The sequence below is a fragment of the Erythrolamprus reginae genome, chromosome 2 (assembly GCF_031021105.1).
Source record: "Erythrolamprus reginae isolate rEryReg1 chromosome 2, rEryReg1.hap1, whole genome shotgun sequence".
NCBI lineage: Eukaryota > Metazoa > Chordata > Lepidosauria > Squamata > Dipsadidae > Erythrolamprus > Erythrolamprus reginae.
The window spans coordinates 220838324-220863099 of NC_091951.1; the positions used below are offsets into that span (position 1 = coordinate 220838324).

Consider the following 24776-nt stretch of genomic DNA (forward strand, 5'->3'; position numbering starts at 1 on the left):
TTTTAAGTAGGTTTCAAAATATCTCTTCCAAAAGAGTCTTCCGTTACCCATATTTTATATCATCTTTGGGCAGTCAATACCAATCAAACATAATCTGTGGGGGTTTTTTAGATAACTTCAGCATCTAAAATGTTGGCATTCTGCTTAGTATCACCTATCCCTAAATTTTATAGTTTTAATCTTATCTTTCAGTTCACTCATTATTTTTATACCTAGATGTCTTTACCTCTTTGTTTTTCATTTATTACTTGTCATTTCTCAGGATCTGGAGCCATTTCTATTTACTCTCTCTTCTTTAACCTTTAATTCTACCTTTTAAAATATATATGTATGTATGCCAATGACATCCTATCGGACCTTCAAGATAGACTAGGATACCATTATGCATGCTAATACTGTACTACTTTTTACTATAAGGTTACACTAAGAGAATCCCGCAAGTCTGAATACACTTACCCATCCCTCCCTTTATCTTCATGAGACCTATGGAGAGTCTTGCCAGATATGGTTTTTCCAGTGCAATTCTGGCCTGGATTCTTTTATCTAATCATTATCTTGGTCAAATATCTTTTTCCTGTTCTTCAAGGTGATTCTTTCTTCCCATTATGCACCCAGCCATACCCAAATTCTCATTTTAGTTTACAACAGTCTGAAATATTTTGTAGGGATCTTGGCTTGAATATTATCCAATGCTTTAAACTCAAAGAAATTATTGCTTTTATCATGACTAAACTCCCTGTCCTTCACTACTCCTGCTTTTGGCTTCTTTTGACATCTACAGTTGTCAGGGACATGAGAGTTCTTTTACACAATGGCTTCACAATGAGTGAAGTATATTAGTTTTAAAGTATAATTTGAATTTGTTTAAAAAGGAATTTCTAGTTTGAGGGCAAACTCTATTCTCTAAAACTCTAAAACTGTGGAACAGTTTGATTTATTATTTCATTTATGGTTGTATTTCTGACTTCCCCTTTTTTCTGATTATTTGAATACAAAACAGTACTACAAGAACTTCCACAGTTCAATCATGTTATCAATTTAGCCTCCTATATATCTCCATATTTTATAAATCCCTTATGCCTGGATAAGAAACTCAGCCTGGAGCCTGTGATGATTCTATTCATTATGACCGCAACACCTTAATTTGGGGCTTTTATGCATCTTGTAATGGACTTGTGGAATTGATTGCCTTTGAGCCTTTCATTAAACCCTGAATTAATAAAATATGAAAAAGGCTAAAACAGTGTTATTTCACATTCATGCTAGTGGAAGGACTGCCATTTCTTTGCAGTATTATAACAGTATCACTGGATTGTGTTTTATTATTTTGTGGAAGGTAGTGGAGAGCAGAACTTTGAAATGGCTTATGTAAATTGCATTGGTGGTTGATTTTTATTTGCTTATTAAGAATATATGATATCTAGTGGAGGTTATTGCAGCAATTAGGTTCTAGCTAATGAAAGTACCATTATGTTGTTGTATTGAGTAGTAATTCCACTTTAACTGTATCTTGTATTTTAATTTGCATATGAGATATTATAGTTTGCATAGTATATCTTGTAATACACTTAGGTACAGGAGTGGATTTTTTTTGGAGGGGGGTGTTACTATTGCTATTGACCAATGGGTTCTTTATAGAAATCAGTGGGAGTTACCCTGTAACATGGAACTTCAGTTTCACACAAATATCTTTCAAACTGCCAGCATTATTTTAAACAAACAACCCAGGATCACACATTGTCATTCAAATAGCCAGCTTAGAAAATTGGCAGGAAACATGATCCATAAAATGTCTGCATAAGATAGCTTATGGCTATACCTGGATCCTTCTTAATGGTTGTTTTTTTCTTTTTCTTCTCCTATGTGGCTGCATAAACATTAAATAGAACACATACTGTACATCAATGCTCTTATTCCACTCTTGTTATTGTTATTGTTATTATTATTGTTGTTGTTGTTGTTATTATTATTATTATTATTTATTAGATTTGTATGCCGCCCCTCTCCACAGACTTAGGGCGGCTCACAGCAGCAATAAAACAATATACAATAACAAATCTAATATTAAAAATCTAAAAACCCATTATTTAAAAAGCATACACACACACAAACATACCATACATAAAACTACATAGGCCAAGGGGAGATGTCTCAGTTTTAAGGAGTTTACGAAAGGCAAGGAGGGTGGGGGCAATCCTAATGTCCAGGGGGAGCTGGTTCCAGAGGGTCAGGGCCGCCACAGAGAAGGCTCTTCCCCTGGGTCCCACCAGCCGACATTGTTTAGTCGACAGGACCTGGAGAAGGCCAGCTCTGTGGGACCTAACTGGTCGCTGGGATTCGTGCACCAGAAGGCGGTCTCGGAGATATTCTGGTCCAATGTCATGAAGAGCTTTATAGGTCATAACCATAAAGCGCTACATGGCTTAGGACCAGATTACCTATGGGACCATCTCTTGCCTATTGTATCCCAACGACCTGTTAGGGCTCACAGAGTTGGCCTTCTCCAGGTCCCGTTAGCCAAACAATGTCAGCTGGTGGAACGAACTCCCCCCAGAGATTTGCACTGCTCCCACACTCCAGAAGATGCTTAAAACACACTTATGCCAGCAGGCCCGGAGCCGTTGAGCTCGGACTGCTCCACACTGCTCCAGCCCTGTTATGAGTGGAGATTGGATGAATGTCCAGGGAACTGGTCTGAGGATCAGGCAAAACATTAGGAGACCATGCCATTTGGTCAGCTGTCTGAGACTGTGATGAAGGACCCATGGTCACAGGTTTGTCAGCTGCAGATACCTCGGCAAAATCCCAGCAAGGTAGGCCTGCTTTTGAGCCTTAGCAAAATGCTTCTCTAACACCTTTTGTTTTCTAAGGGCATTTTTATCAGAAGCAGAAGACTTGGATTTTGAATGGGAGGATTTGGACCTGGTAGAAGGATCCTCTGCCTTCTTTCTAATATTCTTGGGGTGGGAACATTTCTCCATCCTGTGAGAGAGTCAGCAGAGCCACTGCTAGTTGAGGCTCTTCTTTCAGCCAAAGTAGCTGCAATAGCAATATAACTGATGAATCACTCCTCCAGACTTCCAGCACAACAGGGGATTATGTCCCAGAAGGGGATCAGTGGTACTCATTGTGCCTCACAATAACTGGGAAACAGCAAATAGCAAGCACAGCAGCAGAAGCAGCAGGAATCACAGCCACAGCAAAAGTGAAAGTAGAAGCAGACGTTTTGGTGTGAGACTAGCAATAAGGTCCCTTGCACCTAAAATGCTGACTTCCTCACAATACAGCCATTCGCATGGGATAGGCTGAGATCTTACAGGTAACCTCTATTCTGAGGAGTCTGTCTCCTCCAAGCTTCTCAAAAATGCTCACTACGCCCTCCTGAGTTTTGAGCTGATCAGTGCTTTGGGAAGAAGAAAACCATCCACAGTGCGCTGATTAACAAGAGTGGTCCTCCGAGCGGAGATTCCAAGTGGCAGCCAAAATTGAGGCTTTTAAGCCAAAGACAGTCCAGCGGTCTCCCTGCAAGCCAGTCCTAAGTCAGAACATGTGGCAATGGCAGCCAGTCAGCTATTGGAACAGTGCGTTTGGCACAGAAGCTGCAAGCTTCCCACAAATGCCACAGTCTCCTCCCAGCCAATTTTAAAGTGGCTTTTTTTAGTAGAAGTCCAATTAAACCAAATTTAATCTAATGAAATCCAACAACTACTAATATTAATCAGGAGCAACTTAATCTATGTCTTTTTAGGCTGACTGAGTTGAAAAAACTGGAGCTCGACTGGAGGAAGAGATATGGCCAAAGAAATTGCAACTCAGTCTCTAGCCAATCAGATGAGAAAATAACCCCATGCTTGGACTCTCCAAGCAGCACACAGGAGAAGATCTGGGACACGATTATTTTGAAGTACAAAAAGCCTGCTTTGTAGTCCCATGCCTGACCATTTGAACAATAATATAAGAATCATTTCTGACTCTCATAAAATGATTATTTACAATTACTAAAACTGAATTACTAAAACAGCTAGAATTGATGTGGCACAGGTAAGTGTTTTTTTAATCATCATAAAGATTTTTTTTTAAAAAACAATATGAACAAGAAAGTAAAGAACAATATGAAGAGACAAAAGGCAAGGAAGAAGTGTTTCATAGATATAAAGAAACACAATGAAATCTTTAGTAGTTGGAATTGGATTATTAAAAAAATGGGAGAACACAGCAATGCATTAGGAAAAAACTAAGATCTATATAGAGAAAAGTGTCTAATATGAAATCAATTCATTATTGCTATCCAACATTGATAGAAATCAAAGGCATTACATATGTGCAAAATGCTTTTCTCAAACAAGAGGAAGATCAGAGCAATTTTTTTCAAACCTAGAAAGAAATATTTCAACCTTTAGAACATAGTTTACCCTGTTTTGAATGTAAAACTTTGGAATCTTTTTAATGGTAGCTTCTCTGTCCACTTTCACAGTAGGGTTCTCTATCAAGGAATCTGTCAAGGAACCTGTGGATTTTCTTAAGAATATCATACTCCTTAATATTCATATATGGAGGATGAATAAGCCAATACCCACATAGAAATTCTCTTCTAATTTTGCAATGTATAAACTGGTTTCCACCTAATCTGCAATCACCCAAATCTCTTTGTAGAGATTAGCAACAGAATTATCATGCAAATCAGAAGTGGGCAAACTGCATCATGAACTATGTCTAGCAAAAGTCTAGGAATCCTGGATCAACATTTGTGTAAATTCAGGCAAATCTTCATTTAGGAAATGATAAAAAGATTTAATTTAATTTAATTTATTAGATTTGTATGCCGCCCCTCCCCGGAGACTCAGAGCGGATAAGATAAATAGAAAAGCTTTAAAAAAAAATAAAAATGCAAGTAATTATATACTTGACATTAAAAAATATATAAATAAAACCAATCAGAAAGTATTTCATGTATATTTTGAGTCTTATTTCTCCCTGCACCTTTTCCCCCACTAAAAATTACTTCTTTCTGTTCATGTCTGAATTTCCTACTCTTTTATGTTGAAGATTTATTTTAATTCCAATGTCAGTGTTTGGCTTCACACTTTTCTTAAACTGGCAAAAAATAGCTGCTATTGCCTTTAGAATTCACAAGTGTACTGGTTTGTGTTTGTGTGTCCATGTGTGCGTTGTGCACCCTGTGCGTGTGCATGTCCAGTACTTTAAAAAAGCTTCTGTGCATGAAGAGATGGCGGCACCTATGGTACCGCTAGGAGAACAAGCTCAGGGGCATGACAGGCCTGGGTCACTGCCAGTTCTAGCAACCCAGGCCACCAAGTTACTGCTGTTTCTTTAGAACCAGTCAGAACCAGGAGGAACCACCTTTATTCCAGATCCAAAATAACTTGCAATTTATTTGTAAGTTTAGCTTATAGTACTAAATAAAAATGTTATCTTAATCTTTCCTGATATGAATATGGTTTTATTTCTTCTGCACGTTGAAATGATATGCATGCCATTAATAGCCAAAGTGTTGAAATCTATAGATTATATTATTACTATTTGAGAACAGGCACTAATAAACGTTATAGCACAGTTTGAAACTAATTTAAAGCTTCTTTTAAGTGGTCTTTCAATATATCTCTGTTGCATTTATCAATAAATTATCAGGTAGATGGAAGAAGAGATGGATTTTATTTCATTTTAACAGAGATACAATTACATTATTATCTTTGACTTCAGCGGCTTCTCATACCAAGTCATACATTATTGGATAAAACTCCTATAAAAAGAAACTTAACTTAAATCCTTAAAGGAGAGAGCCAAATAATTTTTACCCTTAAATGCATTCCCGTGCTTATCTTGAGCTAAATAGACATCTGGTCTTAACTATCAATTTATTACATAATTACAACTTCTGAAACAGCTTTGTGACTACACTGCACCCGATAATGAGAAAGAGAATGGATAACAAACCTAGTAAGATACTGTATTAGTTTCTGAAAATATTGTCATTATCAGATATTGAGACAGATTTCACACACAAAGTAAAACTTCCCCAATTATGACAGGTTCAGATTACCGATGTACTGTATTATACTTATTCATAATGTAGGAGACATAATTAAATTTATGAAACGTTCCTGGCTACCTCTGATGGAGTCCCAGCTGATTAGCATAAAGAACGTATTAGTCACTATTGTTGCTGCTGTTACTATTGAATAGAATAGAATAGAATTTTATTGACCAAGCGTGATTGGACACACCAGGAATTAGTGTTGGTGCATATTTATTGTGCTGGAGGCAAAGAAAGTTTTTAATTGTGAAACTTCACAAGTGGTATATGAACCAAACTAAAGATCCCCATAAACATATACGGCAGTCTTTCGAATCCCTAGTAATTATCCATAGAACAGGAAAGTCAAGGCTGAAAGCAAGAGGACACAATAAAATTCAGTCTTATGGATATGATTATTTTAATCCCACAGCTGAAAATCATGAACTCTGTGAACTTATAACTCTACAAAAAATGAAATCATAGAAATATAATTGGGATTTGGGATGATTTGTAGATTATGAAACAAGTTCAGACCTACATTTGTTTTGTCTAAATTGAAGCCTACAGCTAAGTTATATGTCATATTTGTATTTTAAAAAGCTGACAAAAACCTTTAAAAAGAAGAAAGACTGGCTTTCTTTTCATTAAATAAACAAGTTACATACTGGCCAGAGGGTTTATTTTTTAATCAAATCCTATTTTTTTTAAAAAAAAATCATTTCAGCACAATAAAAATAGAGAAAAAAGCTCTAATTTTTTTGTTTTAAAAAAAGCAATGCTGATTTTGCTTGTGAATGAAAAAAATAGTCTCGCTGGTTAACTTAAATATATTTTTAATGTATGGCAATGAGTGGGAAGAATGTCTAATGTACAAAGCGTTTTCCCCTTACTGCTCATTTCTCTCCATCAACAGCCACAAGCTCACTCAAATACAAGGAGTTTTTAAAATTCCCATGCTGACCATAGATGTCACCTTGTCCTATCTCTGGCACAACTGAGAAAAGCTGGAGAAAGGAAAGGCAATACAAAAAGTGGCTGGACAAGATCTCAAAGAGCACTGGAATGTCTTTAAAGAGCTCTGAATTGTTAGTAGAGACAGGTGGAAATGTAGACATTGCACTCAACTTGATTGTATCTACCTATCTATATGTACTTGACGCGATCTATTGCCTACTGAAACAGGACATAGATTTTAAAAGTTAGAGGCTATTAGTAAAATTATTTCAGTCTGGCAAAGAAAAACAACAGTAGTGAGGGGCGCGCAGGGGCGCAATTCCATAAGTATATTAGGAGGCCTTGGTGGTCTCTGAGCTTTGCTGTTTCTTTGCAGATGTTTCATTACCCAAATTAGATAACATCATCAGTTTAATCATAAGTGTATGAAGAAATAATGTATGAATTGCATACAATGAGCCTTTGATTTATTCTTCAATGTCTCTCACAGCAAAATCACTGTCATAATTAAAGAAGTATTATTATTCTACTTAAGGTAAAACATCGTATGTGGATAAGCTTAAATTCACTTACCAAACTGAAGCTGCAGTCCTATTCACATGTCTTTGGAATTATGTCATTCTGAAATTATTATTGTGGAATAAAAATGCTAGAATTAACTGTTATGTAGAAACCCATTGAACCATCATGCTAAATTGTGGCTGGGTTTATTTTTGATACAATACTGTCCAAGGGCCTCAATTCAAAATGTGCTCCCATTCCAAATAAGGGCCCTGCATTAATTCCAAATAAAGGTCTTGTCTGCTATTTGCTGCTGAAAATATTATGTTTAGGAATCACCTTGGGGAGCAAGAAGCCATCAGGACTGGAATGATGCCCCAATTACGATTCTGGCCTTTAATAGCAATTATCAACTCTTATCACCTTTGACAGAATACTACATACTAACGGACCATAGCCATGAATGAATTAATTTGTTAAAACACACACACACACACAATTTAGTGAATGAATCGGTATAGCTCTTTACAATTAATACAATTTGGAGGAAAATATCCTCTGATGGGTATGAAAAAACCATGAATTACTTTGGATTGACAAAGCATAAATAATACAATTGCTGACAAGATACTGATTTTAAAGGAAGAAGAAAAAGAAGAAGTTAACATGGTCTTTGAAAACCCTTCCCGTTCTACATAGCAATGGAATCTATTCAGAGAGTCAGGGGGAGGGGCATCTTTTAAAATAGCCTTTGAGAGCTGGAAAAGGGGGAAAACAGGGAGCCATTGAAAAGGCTCCTCACAGGGTGAATTATCAATGGAATGCGTTTTAGCATTCAGGATACCCACCCATGCAGAACAGTGAAACTGGGCGACGATTTCCCGCTTGGTTTCTAAACCTGAGGCCAGAGCCTGAAAGATTGTGGAGCAGGGACACATACTGCAAATCACTGCGGTAACAGTCAAAGCCTATCTAAAGTAATGAAGGGGAATCAATGCAACATTTCTATTCTATTCTGTATTCTATTCTATTTTATAGTGTAACACTCTCGGGGTCCTTTAATAAATCAGAATAATTTCTGTTCCAAAGCTTCATGCACTGAAATGTACTTTTCATAAAACGGCCATATAATAAGAGGCAACAAAGAAAATTATATTTCATAATAAAAACTCTTTTATAATATTTTCCTAACATTTAATGCTATAGGGAAAAAACCCCCACATTTGTATTTCAAGAATATAACTTGCTTTACAAAAAGCAGAACTCTGAAATTCCAGTTGTTCCAATTTTTTTCTCTCTTCATAAATTATAAAGAAAAATATGCTTTCGGCTACCAAAACTTCATTTCTGTTGCCCTTTTTTCAAACTTCCTCTCCACTGGAGCACTTTCACAGAAATGAATCACTGACGATTATTATGTATTCATTTAGATATGATGCAAGTTACAAATTTAAAATATGGTTTCTAATTTTGCATAGTTGATTAGTCATAAAACAATATTTATCAATTACCGTATTTTTCTGAGTATAAGACGCACCTTTTTCCTCCCTAAAAGAGGCTAAAAATTCAGGTGCATCTTATACTCTGAATGCAGCTTTTTTCAAAGCTTTTTCCCCAGCCCTAACTAGGTGCTAACAATCTTCCCAGGTCTTATCTTGCAGATTCTTTAATTGTTACTGTCTGCAAAGAATGTTTTCCAAACTCTAAGTCTTTGCAGAGTTTTTTCCATTACTCTAACTTGCTCCAAGTAAGTTTCTTTCCAGCCCTAACCAGGTGCTAACAATGTTCCCAGCTCTTACTGCTTACAAGCTCTCATTGTTATTCTCTGCTAAGAATGTTTTCCAAGCCATCTTTCCAGTTTTTTCTTCATTGCTCTAATTTGCTCCAAATGTTTCTTTCCCCCCTTAACCAGATACTAATGACGTTCCCACTTCCCACTTGCAAGCTCTTTCACTGTTATTCTCTGTGAATAATGTTTTCCAAGCCTTGTCTTTATAGCTTTTTTATTGTTCTACTTGCTCCAAATGTTTCTTTCCAGCCCTAACCAGGTACTAACAATTTTTCCAGCTCTTCCCGGCTTCCAAGATCTTTCATTGTTACTCTCTGCTAATAATGTTTTCCAAGCCCCTAAGTCTTTGCAGGTTTTTTTCATTGCTCTACTTGCTCAGAATGTTTCTTTCCAGCCCTAACCAGGTTCTAAGGATGTTCGCAGCTCTTATTGGCTTGCAAGTCTTTCATTGTTCCTCTCTCCAAATAAGATTTTTTTTAAAAGCCCTAACCAGGGGATAAAATAATGTGCTGAAACTGACCAGACTAAGGCTGCTAGCCAGATGAATATCTGGTAAGCAGATTCTTTTCCCTATTTTCCTCCCCAAAAACTAAGTTGTGTCTTATACTCTGGTGCATCTTATACTCTGAAAAATACGGTAGTTAAATTTGCTATCGCTGAATTAGATACTCTCAGTTTTCGTGTGTTTATCCTCACATTTTTCATGTTTTTTGAATTTTTAATAGATTTATGCAGTTTTCTTGGCAACAGCATGGAAATTGTTTGCCTTTCTTCTTTCCAGAATAAGTCTTGACTTCTAATCTACTTCAGCATGGTTCTCAAGAACAGATAAGAGTCCAAAATTGTTTTAAATTTCAGCAAGGTATATAATTGGAATGAAGGGGTAGGAGGTAGGTAGGGCTGGCCAGATTTTGCCACCTACTAAGACCATCATACCGTAAAACAAAATAACAAATCAAAGAATATATTCCAAAAGCTTTCCAGTAAAGTGAACCTTACAGAGGAATGGAACAAATTAAGGAAAATCATTGAGAAATAAATATACTGGGCATGAAATAAAAGGAAACCACACTCATATCATACCCTTGACAATTAACCAGTCTCTCAATAAAGTCATATACAGTACACATAACCAAGAGCAGGCAAGCATTTGATAAGTTTGCAAGGTGTCCATTCTCCTTTGGAATGTGAAGCCAAATTTTAGATTCATCAAATTGACCAAAAGCATTAACCACCAGGATGTCAGGGCAATTTGTTCAATGCTGAGTGATCACCAAAATCCTCTACTCCTCTTACAACCACACAAGCTTACTTTCATCTTTGAAATAAAGCACTTGGTATTGAGTAAAATTCTTCTTTCCACCTACTGCGTATCATTTAAACATCTTAACCATTTTAACTATTTTCTTTGCTCTTATGAGGACAGTATACAAAAATAGGAAGTACAAGTCACCATAATTATCATCAAGTATAGCAGACAGCAAATACAACAGAACAGTATTATCATGCCACCCAACTGAAAAGTTCTTTTTAGCAGCACCATATGATCATGATGTTGGTGACAACAGAGAAAGCTCTTCCCTTTGTTACTATAACCAACTGCACTGGGGAAAAAAGCTTCATGACAATCTTAGGTATTGAACCAGCTAACAGAAATGCATTTTTGCAGTTGACTGAAACACAGCCTGCCCAGGGCTCTTAAAGCGGGTATAGCTTCTTGGAACAGAAGCTAATGGGGAGGTCATGCAAGAGATAACCCAGTTCTATCAAGCCATTCTCAAATCCATGTCATATAAAAGTCTTTATTTCTAGTAGCAACTCAGAACCTGAGAAAAAAAAATAAAGTTGCAGATAACAGTAAATGAAAATAGCATTCAGTGTTCATCATTCTATATATAGTACGTTAATCCAGACTTACTGCACTTTACTGCATCATTTCAAGCATAAATAATATTATACTTATATAAACATAATAAAATAAACATAATAATAAGACATATACTTATTTTCATATAACTGATGAGAAACAGGCAGCATTCAAATGGGAATTTTGCAAATAATATGAAGGTAATTTAAAACAAGTTTTCTTGTGATCCTTCAAACCAAAATTGAAAATTAACTGCTATAGCCACTCATAAAAATAAGCCTGTTACTCTGTTAAAAAAATTGAAAAACTAATGTAAGTCTCCTTTACATTTTCAGATATAAAAACATAAATTCTAAAAAAAGAAGTTATATGGGGAGGGGTTATATTCAGAGGGGACAGAAACCTTATTAAATATGGTGCTTCACTTCTGCAGAATTTTTAAAGTACTATAATAAAAATGGTATTTTAAGAATTCCTATTCTAAGGGAGGGGAGAGTATTTAACTAAATGCTTTTTCTTAAAAATACTGGTGGTTGCAGTTCTGATGGAAATATATAAAGGGGTATACATCAGAATCTCTATAATGTCGATTCATGTGTTTTTATTATCTACTATATGTTTTTATTATCTACTATACGTTAAAATCTTGACTCATAATTTTAAAAAATCAGTTTTAACCCTTTTCATCCTGTTGATATTATTAGCTTTCAAGAAATGAATGCATTTAATATGTAAATATTTTCATATATATTTAATATTTGCAGGCTTCATAATTGAGTTTGTTTTGATCACAACTTTCACTAATATCATATAGAACTAAATTTCTCATCTACAGTATATTCTGTCCATAATGCAAAATTTAGATATCCACATAACAGATTCATGTTATTAAGGATAGTGATATGTTTTAGTTTAAATACAAAAACTAAATTTACAAATGGGTGGATATATACAGTACACAAATACAGATGGGTGTATCACAGAGGAAATGCAACATTTCTTGAAATGGATTTTCTAAAACAGAATAATAGGATATAAATGCAAGTGATACTTAGTTGTTTTGATCCCATCCTTTATATGGGAATTCAAAGCAACGTACATGGTGCTCATCCCTCCCTACAACAGGAATCCTCTAAGATAGGTTCAGCTAAGAGAGAGAGGGGAAAAAACCAGGCCAAAGTAATTCAATGAGCTTATTTTGCTCATAGCTTATTAAAATTGGTCTTCCATTCCTAACTTAGCACCTTAAATAGAACACCACAATGACTACAGAAGAAGACTACATTTTCTACATGTTAGGCAATTTAATCTATCACTGTAAACTGCCCACACTTGTCAAGAGTAACTATTATTCTCTGGAACTTTACAACAAATCCCAGGATTTCTTCACTGAGGTCACTTCTGGATCCCTGGATGAAGAGCAGCTGCCATTAGATAGCAAGTGAGGAAGACAACTCTGTAGAGTAAACGTTTTGGAGAAGAGGAAGCAACAAATGAAGATTTGTTAGCTGGGGGAAAGATCAAAAGCAACATGAGAAAATATTATTTTACTGAAAGAGTAGTAGATCCTTGGAACAAACTTCAAGCAGACGTGGTAGATAAATCCACAGTAACTGAATTTAAACATGCCTGGGATAAACATATATCTATCCTAAGATAAAATACAAAAAATAGTATAAGGGCAGACTAGATAGATCATGAGGTCTTTTTCTGCCATCAGTCTTCTATGTTTCTGTTGCTTACTTCTTGTTCAGTTCTTGAGAACTGAGAATTGAAGCAGAGTTTGGCAAACAGACAGCTTGTCAAGAGAGGTGTGTGCAAATTTTATGGAGCATACATGCAATACTAAGAGAGGGCTGTAAAGTACTGTGAAGTGGTATATAAGTGCTATTGCTATTTGGGATTCCCTCAAATTTATCTAATCATTCCCCTGTACTACTGATTATGTGCGGACAAATGACACAACCAGAATCAGCCTTGAAGGCCCTGCAATGACTATTAAATGATGGGCAGAAGAGTGAAGGAGCTGGGAGCAGAATAGACCACAAAGAGAAGAATACTGGGAGTGATTAACCAGCTATGTAAATGGTGTGAACAGAAATGTGCGGTATTTCATAGGTGAGAAATTTCTGGCAAAAAATGAGATAAACTAATGAGAATAAGGGAAAATATTTTTTGAAAAGCCCTTTGCAACTGATCTAGAGGGATTTAAGATGAGTTAAACTAAAATTCCTATGGAAATGGGAGAAGAAGACAGAGTAAAAAAAAGTATTGTGTGTAGTAGTGAGAACAAGATCGGGAGATGTTTAAAGGATATAAATGTCTGCAATAATGTCCATGTAAATACAGGAAGAATGTATTAAGCTGGATGACCCAAAGATCCCAGAGTCTTTCTATATATGCAGACCACAGTGCACAACCAAAAAAAATTAGAAATCTTAAAGCAAGATCCAAAATGCGTTAATGAAATATATTGGGATGAAATTCATTCATGCAGCACAATGACTGAAGATTGCTAAAAAGGGATAGGCTATACAAAAGTGATGGAAGGGAGAAATGGGAGACATGTGAAGGAGGTACACGTGTTTATCTAGGAATATGAATGTGACAAACTCCCACCCCACTTTGGGATCAGCCAGAGGTGATATTTGCCAGTTCCCCAAACTACTCAAAATTTCCACTTCCCCAGAACATACTGAATTTCCCCCCTGCACAGTACAGGGTCCCAAATTATGCTATTTTCCTTTCAGTAGTATCTTGAACTCCCAGATGACATAGTTCTTTTGACTATTCCAAAGTTACCCAGTAGGCTTTCATACTTAAGGCAGCACTAGAACTCACACTCTTCTGGTTTTTTAGCCTGGTGCTTGAATGACTAGACTGAACTGGCACTCTTGCTAACTAATTAATTGATCTTGCTAACCAATTAGTTTTCCAAGTTGTCAACAAAGAGATAAGGGTTTTTTGCCTCTTCTTGATTTAATCCTAACCACTAGAAAGAGTTGATTGAAAAGTCAAAAGCAATGGAGAAAGTAATTATATCATCCTGGGATTTAAGATACTACTTAAAGAGAAATATGAGCATAGTATGTAGCCCTGGCCTTTGCAATCCATTTACAAATACATTGAATGAAAAATTAGAAAGCAGTGCTATTAAGTTTGCACATGATGCAAAAAAAATAAGGAATAGCAAATATAGAACAATATATTGATTCAAGAATACCATGGAACAACAGAAAAAACTCCCAGAAATGCAAGTATAACTTCATTTGGATAGAATGCCCAGAAACATTAACAAAGAAAAGGAGTGTCCATACTGGGCAGGAGTACCTTAAAAAAAGATCTGATTGTCTTGGTAGATCACAAGTTGAACATGAGTCAACAATGTGATCAGCTTAAAAACATGCAAATGCAATCATGGGCTGCATCATCAAAAGTTTCATGCCAACCTTAAGATAAGCAGTTATCCTGTTCATTCTATATCACTCAGACATAGAATAGACATAGAATAATGTCAGGGAAACATAATAATTGTTTTGGGTTTCTCAGGGTTTCATACAAAGCCAAATATTTCACAATTGTTCCATACGACAGGGGAAGAAGCAATGAGTTTGAATTGTAAAGAAGTAAATTTTGGCTGAACATAATAAATATTTTCTAAAAATTAAATATATTCAACAGATTTCCTAATGAAGTAGTACACTTTCTGTCACTGGAAGTGAGGTTGGATAGTCATCTTTTGGAAATGTCATAGTGGATTCCTAAACTGTGTAAAGATTGCACTAAATAATTTCTAAGGAATCTTCCAATCCTTCCGTTTAATTCTGTGGTGATTGTGGTGGTTTGTTATAAGAAGTATTAATAGACTCTGAAAGATCACAGACCCAGAATTCTATATATACAGTGAACCCTCGATCATCGCGAGGGTTCCGTTCCAGGACCCCAAGCGATGATCGATTTTTCGCGAAGTAGCGGTGCGGAAGTAAAAACACCATCTGCGCGTGCGCAGGTGGTGTTTTTACTTCCACTGCCGCCCGCCCTCCGCCCGCCCACCCCGTTGCTCGCGCCTGGGGTGCGCGCGCGCTTGGGGAAACCCTAGCTCCGCTTCCCAGCTGGGAAGCGGAGCTAGGCTGCCCCAAGCTCGCGCGCGCCGCCCGCCCGCCCACGCTGTTGCCGGCTCCGCTTCCCAGCTGGGAAGCGGAGCTAGGCTGCCCCAAGCTCGCGCGCGCCGCCCGCCCGCCCACGCTGTTGCCGGCTCCGCTTCCCAGCTGGGAAGCAGAGCTAGGCTGCCCCAAGCTCGCGCGCGCCGCCCGCCCGCCCACGCTGTTGCCGGCTCCGCTTCCCAGCTGGGAAGCGGAGCTAGGGTGCCCCAAGCTCGCGCTCCAGCCCACCGCCGCTGGGGTCTTACCGGGGCAAGAGGGGGAAGACCCAGGGAAGCCTCTGCCCGGCGGGGAAACTCCACCATCTACGCATGCGTGGAAGGGCACGCATGCGCAGATGGTGGAGTTTACTTCCGGGTTGAAAACTAGCGAAATAGCCCTTTCGCGATCCTTGAGGACGCGAAACTCGAGGGTTCACTGTATTGCACATTTAAGAATCAACTTCATCCTCTTTGACTTATGTAGGACTCAGATACAGACATAACGTCACAAAGGTATAAAAGATTAGCATTCAGGTTTAGTGTAAGCATTACTAAGGCACATTAAATAACTTGAGCATTTTAAATTTACTACAGAAAATAAAGCTGTTTCAAGTAGTCTTTAAGGCAGCAGTGATTCTTGCTTAAAAGATTTAAAATACTTTGAAATGTTACTTTATTGCATGTTTACCTTTGCACATTGACTTTTTCCTAGTTCCAGGACTGACAAGCCTAAATGTTAATTTTTGCACATTGTGTGTCTGATGACAGATTTTCAGTTTTTCCCCATTCTGAAACTTTTGCTGCGAAAACAATCTGGAAATTTAATTGTCAAAATGACTGTAACTCAGGCACTGTTTGTCTTGAATAAAACAGAGCATTAAGTCACAAATATGTCTAATTGAGTCACTATCTCATCTCCCTGCATGAGGATGGTGTCTTGTATGTAGGAAAGCAGCTGAACCACCAGGATGGGTGGCACAGTGAGCCAGGACATGTTTGCCACTGAGTGATTAGATGCAAGAGAGCACATGGCAACAAACCTCACCTCCTCTTCTAGTAGATAATGATCATGTGCTATTGTTTTTCCACTCTGCCACCCACCTACTCTAATTGGGCTGGAAGGGTATGAGATGGATGGCATACGAGAACAAAGCAATGAGCTCTTCTCTGATTTGAAATGGGAGAGGCAACTGACAAAGGAAGAGGATCAGAAGAATAGCTAAGGGAGAAAAATAAGCAAAAAGTCAGAGAGGTAAATTTGTGGCCCAGCCATTTGTTTCTCATCCCGGCAAATGTGTTTGGGCAACAACAATAATTTTGCTGACTAGGCCTTCTTTACCCCATGCCAAAGTAGCTTATTTTCCTATCTCTTGCAGAAATGCCAATTTGTGGAAAATCTAATTTTTAACTAAACATGATCTAAAAATTTAGCAAAGAAAGCTGACTATAAAAATCCAAAACTAAAATCATAGCTTGTCTTGCTTGCCCATTGCTCTATAGACCCTCATTTGTCAGTGTCAGCCCAGCTGCCTCTTATCCATGGATGAGAGGAGGGGCAATGACAGGCCAGGCTCTAGTTGGGTAAGAATAAAAAGGGCTCCCTGGCAGGTCAGCTCATCTATGACTACAGTGGGAATGATGAGTGGGGGGGAACACTTGATATGGGAGGAACTGTTTGTGGAGTGCTCGGGATTTAGAACAGTGCAAAATGTTGTACCAGATTGGCATCTATTGTATATTATTGAAAAACCACTTTAGTTTTTTATCAATGATGCTGGCTACTGCTAGAACTATGCAGAACTTTGAAACAGTACTTCAGTTGAAGTTCCCTCCTCCTTTAAAGGCCTTGTGAAATATGAAACACTACAGCACTTTGCTTTTAACCAGCAGAATTAAGTGGCCTTGGAGCACTGCTTTAGTCATCAAAAGTGACTTCTAGTTTTGATGACCAAAGGCTCTTATCTGAAAGCAATGCAAATCTTACCAGTCGATTGGCTCTGCTATGATGCTTCAGAGAAGCAAACTAATGTGACTTCATGAGAGGAAAGATCTTTGTAAGTCAGGTTGGCCACAGTCCAAACAATTCCATTGCCAAGTAGCCTGTGGGCATAAGTCATCCTGTTGGCTATTACTTATAAGTGATTTGGGGCCAAAATATCTGAAAAGCCTCTTGCTGTCCCATCATCAAAACATACTAGATGAGTGGGAATATAAAACAAGACTTTATCTTTGATGTGATTAGAATGCTACCTTCTTCATTTGGTTTTAGGTTGACTACTAACATGCACTTTGCTCCACATGGCTTTTAAGCTATATAAAATATAATAACTTGATTTCTTTAAAGGACTATGTTCCTTCTGTTTTTAATTTACATGCATGCGCACATATGTTTTCAATTCTTAAATTACTGTAAACTTGTACATTGTAAATTGCCTGTGCAGACCATTCTGGGCCAAAAACTGGTCACCTCTGCAATGCATTGTTGGCAAAAACAAAACACCTATTGTTTCTCCATAGAAGTCAACCAGAATTAACTATATGCAGAAATTGTACTAAATATGCATAATTAAAATAAGTCTTTCAAACAGTATCATGAAATGGATATAAATAGGTCATTAATGAATTCAGAAGAATTCTAAAAAGTTCCTAAAATTAGGCAATTTACATCTTAGTTTCAGTCCAATTAAAGCAGGTATCTGAAGTAAAAAAAAGAGTAAGAGTTTAGGGAAGACTAAGATAATCTTTCCCATCAGAAAGGAATCAATAACATGGTAAAATGCTGGTCTCCAGTGACCAGCAAGCTATTTCATTTCTAAGGAAATTATTACTGCTAGGTTGAGCTAGATTTAAGAAACACAACTCCTTTGTCAGAAGCTCCCATTTTCCTGTAGAGATTCACCCATCATGTGTTAATAAATAACAAACATGAGTGAATGAAGGACATTCTGGGCAGTCTCAACTATGTGTTAGCATATGTATTCTTCCCTTTCTGCACTCCAAAGGGCTCCCTTGAACAATCATAACTGCAAATTCCCAATAGGGGGAATCAACTCTGCTGTTGTTTTTCATACATAGATTTCAGGCTAAAGAGAGATAGGGATGTAACTATCAGGGGGTTTTTTTATACCTTAGCCAATGCAAATTTTAATTCCAAATTTATTTGTTATAGGTCCAAGTTAGAGGCAATATACATAATTAAATTCCAAGCTATATCCAAATAATTTTTTGTACAATCAAACCCAAGGATAAAGGCGGTACACACACAAAGGGTGCCCTAAAATTGCACCATCTTAGTTCTTTATGGCAATAGAATACAAGTTGATGTTCATTTTCCAGATGATATCACGGTCTATAGAATATACAAGCAAACTAAAATACTGGCTGTCAGAAAACAAAGGACATGGATCAAATCTCATCTTCCAGAAGGCCCCGATGTACCACCAAATTATCTTGGAAGATAAATGCTGCTTGGTAACCCTTCAAAGTTATAAACATCACAATGTAAAGAAATTATAAAAAATAATAATTTCTTTACATCAATATGTCTGAGGAGTTTGCAGGCAACTGCATTTAAAGTAATGAAAATTACTCATAGTTTCACAATATATTGTTTTGATCATATCTGCTGAAATCCTGTAGATTCTCATAAATCAAATACTTTGATTTCAATTTTTTTTAAATTCAGTTTGAATTAATGTGTATATAGGCCTATACATAAAAAAGGCACTCTGCACAGCTGTAGATTAGTTGTGAATACCAATCTTCTTTTTACTTTATACTTTAACAGGATGCAACAAAATAGAGTTCCATTGAGAATGCTAAGCTAAAAAAGGAATAACACTCATGACAAACAACAAAACAGCAGCAGCTGAAGCCACAAGAGAGAAGTTGCATCACCTCAGTGATAGTAACACAGTAGAGGCAAGATTGTAAGGACAGCTGATTTACCTTTAAAAACACAAGAGAAATCGAAAGGCATTGTTTGCTTCTGTTCTTTAATCACCAGCTTGGCCCTGAAAAATGCTCTTCCAATCTGAAGAAAGCATTTATAGGGAAAGCAGGTAGTGTAATTTATAGGCACACCTGACAGATTATTATTATTATTATTATTATTTGTCCTAATAAAAGTAGAACACTTATGTTAACATCTATCTGAAGAGACTAGGAAATAGTTATCTCTCCTGGATAATTAATGGCAGAAAAAGCAGAAGTATGGAGAGTTAAGTTAAAACCAGGACTACTCTTCCCTAGGTTTAAGTCAGTCCTGAGTTAGGTTGACTCTTTCTTTCTTTCTTTCTTTCTCTTTCTTTCTTTCTTTCTTCTTCCTTCCTTCCTTCCTTCCTTCCTTCGTCCAACCTGGTTCCCAGCATTGCTGTTCTGAGGGAAAATGCACTATGGCTTAAATTCCTGGAGGAAAGGTAGGACTAACAAATGTATCATTTCATTCATTGAAGTGTAGGATAAGGATGTTTGGACAGCTAAGAGACTTTCACCTGTCCCTTTCTTCTCAAGGTTTATACAGTAACTTCTGCATAGAAGAACTGGTAGGTAAAAGCAAAATACTGTTAACATTCTCCCACGTTCTCATAGACCAAATAGAGACTCCCCCATCTTTGCAACTGGAGAAGAAAATCTAAACATCTGGGCCACGGCATTTTTATGGCGGCTTGAAAAGAAGAAGCTGAACCGTTGCTATTGGCGACATTGAATTCCCGCCCGTTAATGAGAACAACGCCAGGTAGGGCCAAGACTTGGGGCGCTGTAAAGCAGGCTCCATTAACAGTCACTGAAGGAAGGGAAGGGGAAAAATTCCTCTCCAATTCGACCATGTTCAGGCTTCAAAAGACCCACCAAGGCGAGCAGGCACCAGAACCATCCAACGACTGACTGACTGAGAGAAGCACACCTTCCCTACGAGTCCATCGGGCGATCTTTTCCTCACCCGCTTCCCTTTTAAAGGCTGCCAGGGCCAAAAGATACCAGTCCCTCTGCCAGCCTCTCCCGCCTTTTAAAAGATGGAGCTTCTCAGCGTTACCTGCGACCCAAACAGAGCGGGGAGGGGAGAGGAGGGAAGGGAAGCAAGCGCGATGCCATCCTTTCATGGCATCACCGCCTTGGCTTCCTAGCACATTAGCTCCGCCGCAGAGCTGGGTAGCTGACCTCCTCCCGCCTGATGCACGCAAAACCCTTCCCGGAGAAAGGGGGGCACTGCCGTTACCTGCCGCCAGCTAGGATCAGATTGCTGCAGCGGAAGAGGGGCATCATCGCTCAGCCCCAGTACAAAGCGCTGTCCCTCGTCTCGCTCTCCCCCTCCCCTCCTCTCTCAGCGCTGCTGCCGCGGATGGCATCCAAACGCCCATCTACGGGCCATTTTCCGGGTAGCCTCCTTGGCACATGCCCGGCACCTCTCCCCGCCGACAAGGAGACTTTCGAACCTTTCACGCCCAAGAAGACGGAACACAACACCGCCAGTCCCCCGCGGGAGAGACGCAGCAGGGAGGGAGGGAGGAGGGAGGGAGGGACCGCCGCCGGTGGCGGCACCGCCGACAGAAAAGCTCCAAAGAAAAGGAGGGGCGATCCGGGGTTACCTTTCCGCAGGGTCCAGAGGAGCGAGTCCCGCACCGCCGCGCCCGCCCGAAGCCAGAATCCAGGGAGAGGCCGCCCCGCACGGCGGGCCGCGCTGTATACTCCTCTTCGCTTTCCCTCCGCCTCGCTCGCCGCGACGGCCAGCCTTGCGCCCTAGCGCGCGCGCGCGCGCCCCCCACTCCGCTGCGGCTGCGCTCCGCTCAGTGCTCAGAAGAGCCGCTGCAGCGCCGCCGTCGCCGCCACCTGTCCGGGCACGGCGAGCCTCCGGTCAGCGCCATCCCCGCCGCCGGTGGGCTCCTCTCCAGCGGGCCCCTTGCCCTCCTCGCTCTTCTCCAAGCAAAGCCCGGACTGGCCTCCCCCTTCCCCGGGAGAGAGAGAGAGAGAACTGGGCGAGGGTCTTAACGGAGCCCTAAGCGACCGTCCGACCGACGCTCCCGCCGGTGTCCTGGGCGCAGGAACAGGAGCGAAGGACAAGTGAGATACACCCCCTCCCGGAAGTGCTGTGGGCCGACGTCCAAGACTACGATGCCTGGAGGGATGGATGGAGGAAGGGAGGCAGCACCCCTCCCCAATGAACGCCGCTCGTAGCCCCCCGGACCGAAGCCCCACAGAGCCGAGCAAGAGCGGGGGGAGGTGGAGGAGGAGAGGGAGAAAAAGGCGCGCTGGGAAAATCTGGATCTGGATTCACTGGAGTTGCGAGCTCCACCTACAGCTTGGCGCCCTCGAGTGAGCAGGGGAAGGGGGTGAGGAGGTAAAAAAAACGCAGCGTGCTCCGTCCGACTTTGGTTCCTTGGGCTAATAGTGGCGATAGATTCCCCGGCTCTGTTGGACGGTTAAATCTCCTCCTTCGCTTTTTCTTACTGTCGAGTACGTTGGGGGGAGGGGATTGCAAGCCGCGTTTCTTTCTTTTTTCCACCCCTCATCTTCAACAACATTTACGAATTTTTCCCCCCACCTCTGTAACTCCCAAGTCTCCTTTGGTCATTTTTTTTCTTGTTGATGCATTAGCATTCTCTGTAGGCATTGCATGAAAGAGCTGCCAGTTTCCAGTTAAAAAGAATGCACCTCTTCGATATTATATATACTGTATATATATCTTTCCTTCCCTCCCTCTCCATCCCACCTGCATACACATATTTTTTTCTTGCTTTCCATAAGACCATTTTCTTCCTGCATCAGGGACTTGCCTGAATCACAGACATCTCTATCCTTGTCAATGTTTTTCCCCTGTATTGTCACCACTTACTCCCCCACACACCTCCCCAGAGTAAACAACACACACACAAAAATTGCAGCAGTACCAGTGTTATGACTCAGATCAGGCTGAGAAGTGAGGGCAGACTAATAGGTTGGCTACAAAGTCATTTGTAAAAAAAAAAAAGGGGATGCTGACATTTCACCCTTCCACATGTACAACTCTATTTGCTTCCCCCTATTCCTCTTTTGGCATAACTGGTGCAGCTCTGCAATAAATAAAAATGATCTTTTGTAGCTAGGATTTGTACCATCTTAACTTATCGGTGTATGGTTTTACACTATTGCTGTACTGTACAATGTACATGTATAATAGCCTTTTCTCTGAGGATTGCTGCTGGATGCAACTATCAGAAGACGCTTTCCTGTAAGGATTCATTGGCATATAGTCTTTACAGCACAACTGGATCCTCTCCTCCTTGAGCACTGTGAATATTATCTTTTCCAGTCTTCTCATAATCAATATCAGAAGGGGAAACTATAAAATAATTTAGGTTATCGTGTATGCATGGTGAAGTATTACTGAATCAAATATCATAAATAGGATAATAAAAGGATTTGGATTGGAAAAAGGATTGAATAGCCTTTTGACTGAAGTGAGACAGATAGACACTGGAATGTGTGTATATTCTTTTATCTGTATGATCAATTAGCCACAAGTTATCAGTTTGAATTATCTACATTTTTATAAATGTAGATAATTTTATAAACTTGACAAGATACGAAGTGGCACACTTCTGTGGAAAAAACACCTATGATAATAACCTATTGCTTTCAAGAAGTGTTAGGTACTCTATAACAGGAGGTCAAGAACTTAAAATGAGGGATTTACAATACAGGCATGGTGAAGCTTTGCATTTGGTAACCTGCCTATACAATACAATTTTTTTGCATTTGTTATCTGAAGGCAAAATTATAGCAATATCTGTGGCATGCTTTATTGTATGATTTACATTTTCCTTTATACACAAAATATTGCATTTCATCCCACAATTCTTTTTTTCCCCACAGACAATAAATGAATGGGATAACTAATTCTGTAGAAGACAGAATTATCTTGCTTATTTAGAGAAATATGCTGGAAATAAAAAAGTGAAACATTGAAAAGAGAAATCATATGCTTAGGTATTACCTGGCCTGGTAATACCACTTATAAAATAAATCTTTCAATAGTAATTGGTTACAAACTGAACATGATCAGTATTGTAGATGCCAAAAAGCCAAATACTATTTTATGTTACATCAATGGAAGCAGAGCTTCCAGATCAAGGGAAGCAATAGTTCTATTTGAAAGAGGATTATTCACCTCAAATACTGTATTCAGTTCTAGGCACTACACATTAATTCAGATAATTTGGAACAATTCAGAGATAGGCAACAGGGATCATCACTCTACTAAATCTTAGTGCTATCTAGAGAGAGAGTAAAGCTTTGTGTATAACTTCAGCATCCTAAACATAGTACTTGTTAGGCTATCTCAGTCCAAATAGGATTTTATCAGCCTGATCTAATAACAGATTTCTGAGCCATGGTGACTAATGACAATGATAGATCCAAGAATAAATCCATTTAATGTCCTTAATTCTTTAATAACTGCCTTCCCTGAATTGATGGTAAATTTTTTAGCCCATTATACATGCTCATTTCTACATAAGCACTGGTTTAAGATATTTTAATGGCCACAATCTCAACTGACTCAAATCTTCAAGGGCCCAGTGTGTAACTATGATCACATTTGGAATTGACTTCCCTGTTGGGGCAGGAGTGGTGTGATCTGGGATCAAAAAAGTTATCATGGCCAGAAGACCAAAACAGAACATTTTGTATCATTTTGTTTAATGATAAAATTATGGGGAGGAAATAAAATAAGATCCCAATAACTTTGGAAAAATTAAAGTATTCTGGGCTAGACTTACATAAAACATAATAATCTTCCCTAAATCGATTTCTCATTCCAGGTGGCACTAATTTCAGTCATAGACAAAAGCTTGCAGAACTGGCAGAGAATAATTAATAAAAGATATATGCAATGGGCAGGGGGAAAACTGAGTAAGATTCAAAATTTGGCAAGATTCAAAATAAATTGATGGACTTGCCTGTCCCATCTTTAAATAATATTATTAAGCAAATTTTCTACCATGGCAATAAAATGAATAAAATCTCTGAACAGCAGTCATAGAACTGGTTTAACTATTGGATTTCATAGGTATTTGTGATATAAAGAAACAATAGAAAAGAATTTGAAGGGATAAGAGGAATCCGATAATCTCATCATTAGCATCACTGTCAAATGCTTTTTACTTCAGGGACAACTAGGGTTAGATTTTTTTTTTTTTTTTTGAAAAAAGTTTATTAAGTATTTACAATAAAATCACACAACAACAATACATATAATACAACAATACATACACAAAGATTTAAATAAAGAAAAAAGAAAAGGTGACTAGAAAGAGAGATAGGTGTGAAAGAAAATAAGAGAGAGAAAATAAAGCACTCTGCTTTATGTATTACATATTTGATATCGTTATTTACAATTGAACTACTCTAAGAATAGTGAATTTGGTGTGCAGCTTAAGTCTGATCCATAAAGGAAAATCTAGGGTTAGATTTTAATGACATATGTCCATATTGTATGTTCAGACTCAAG

The 24776-nt window shown here is 38.6% G+C and overlaps 1 protein-coding gene across 5 annotated transcripts in view; it reads right to left on the reverse strand.

Moving 5' to 3' along the window:
- Positions 1-20962, reverse strand: part of ADGRL3 (adhesion G protein-coupled receptor L3) — a 688180-nt gene extending 667218 nt beyond the window's left edge. For all 5 annotated transcript variants that reach the window (XM_070741950.1, XM_070741951.1, XM_070741955.1 and 2 more), the window contains exon 1: positions 20878-20962. The gene's annotated coding sequence lies outside the window, so the exon portion shown is untranslated. The remainder of the gene's footprint in view (positions 1-20877) is intronic.
- Positions 20963-24776: the final 3814 nt, after the last annotated feature.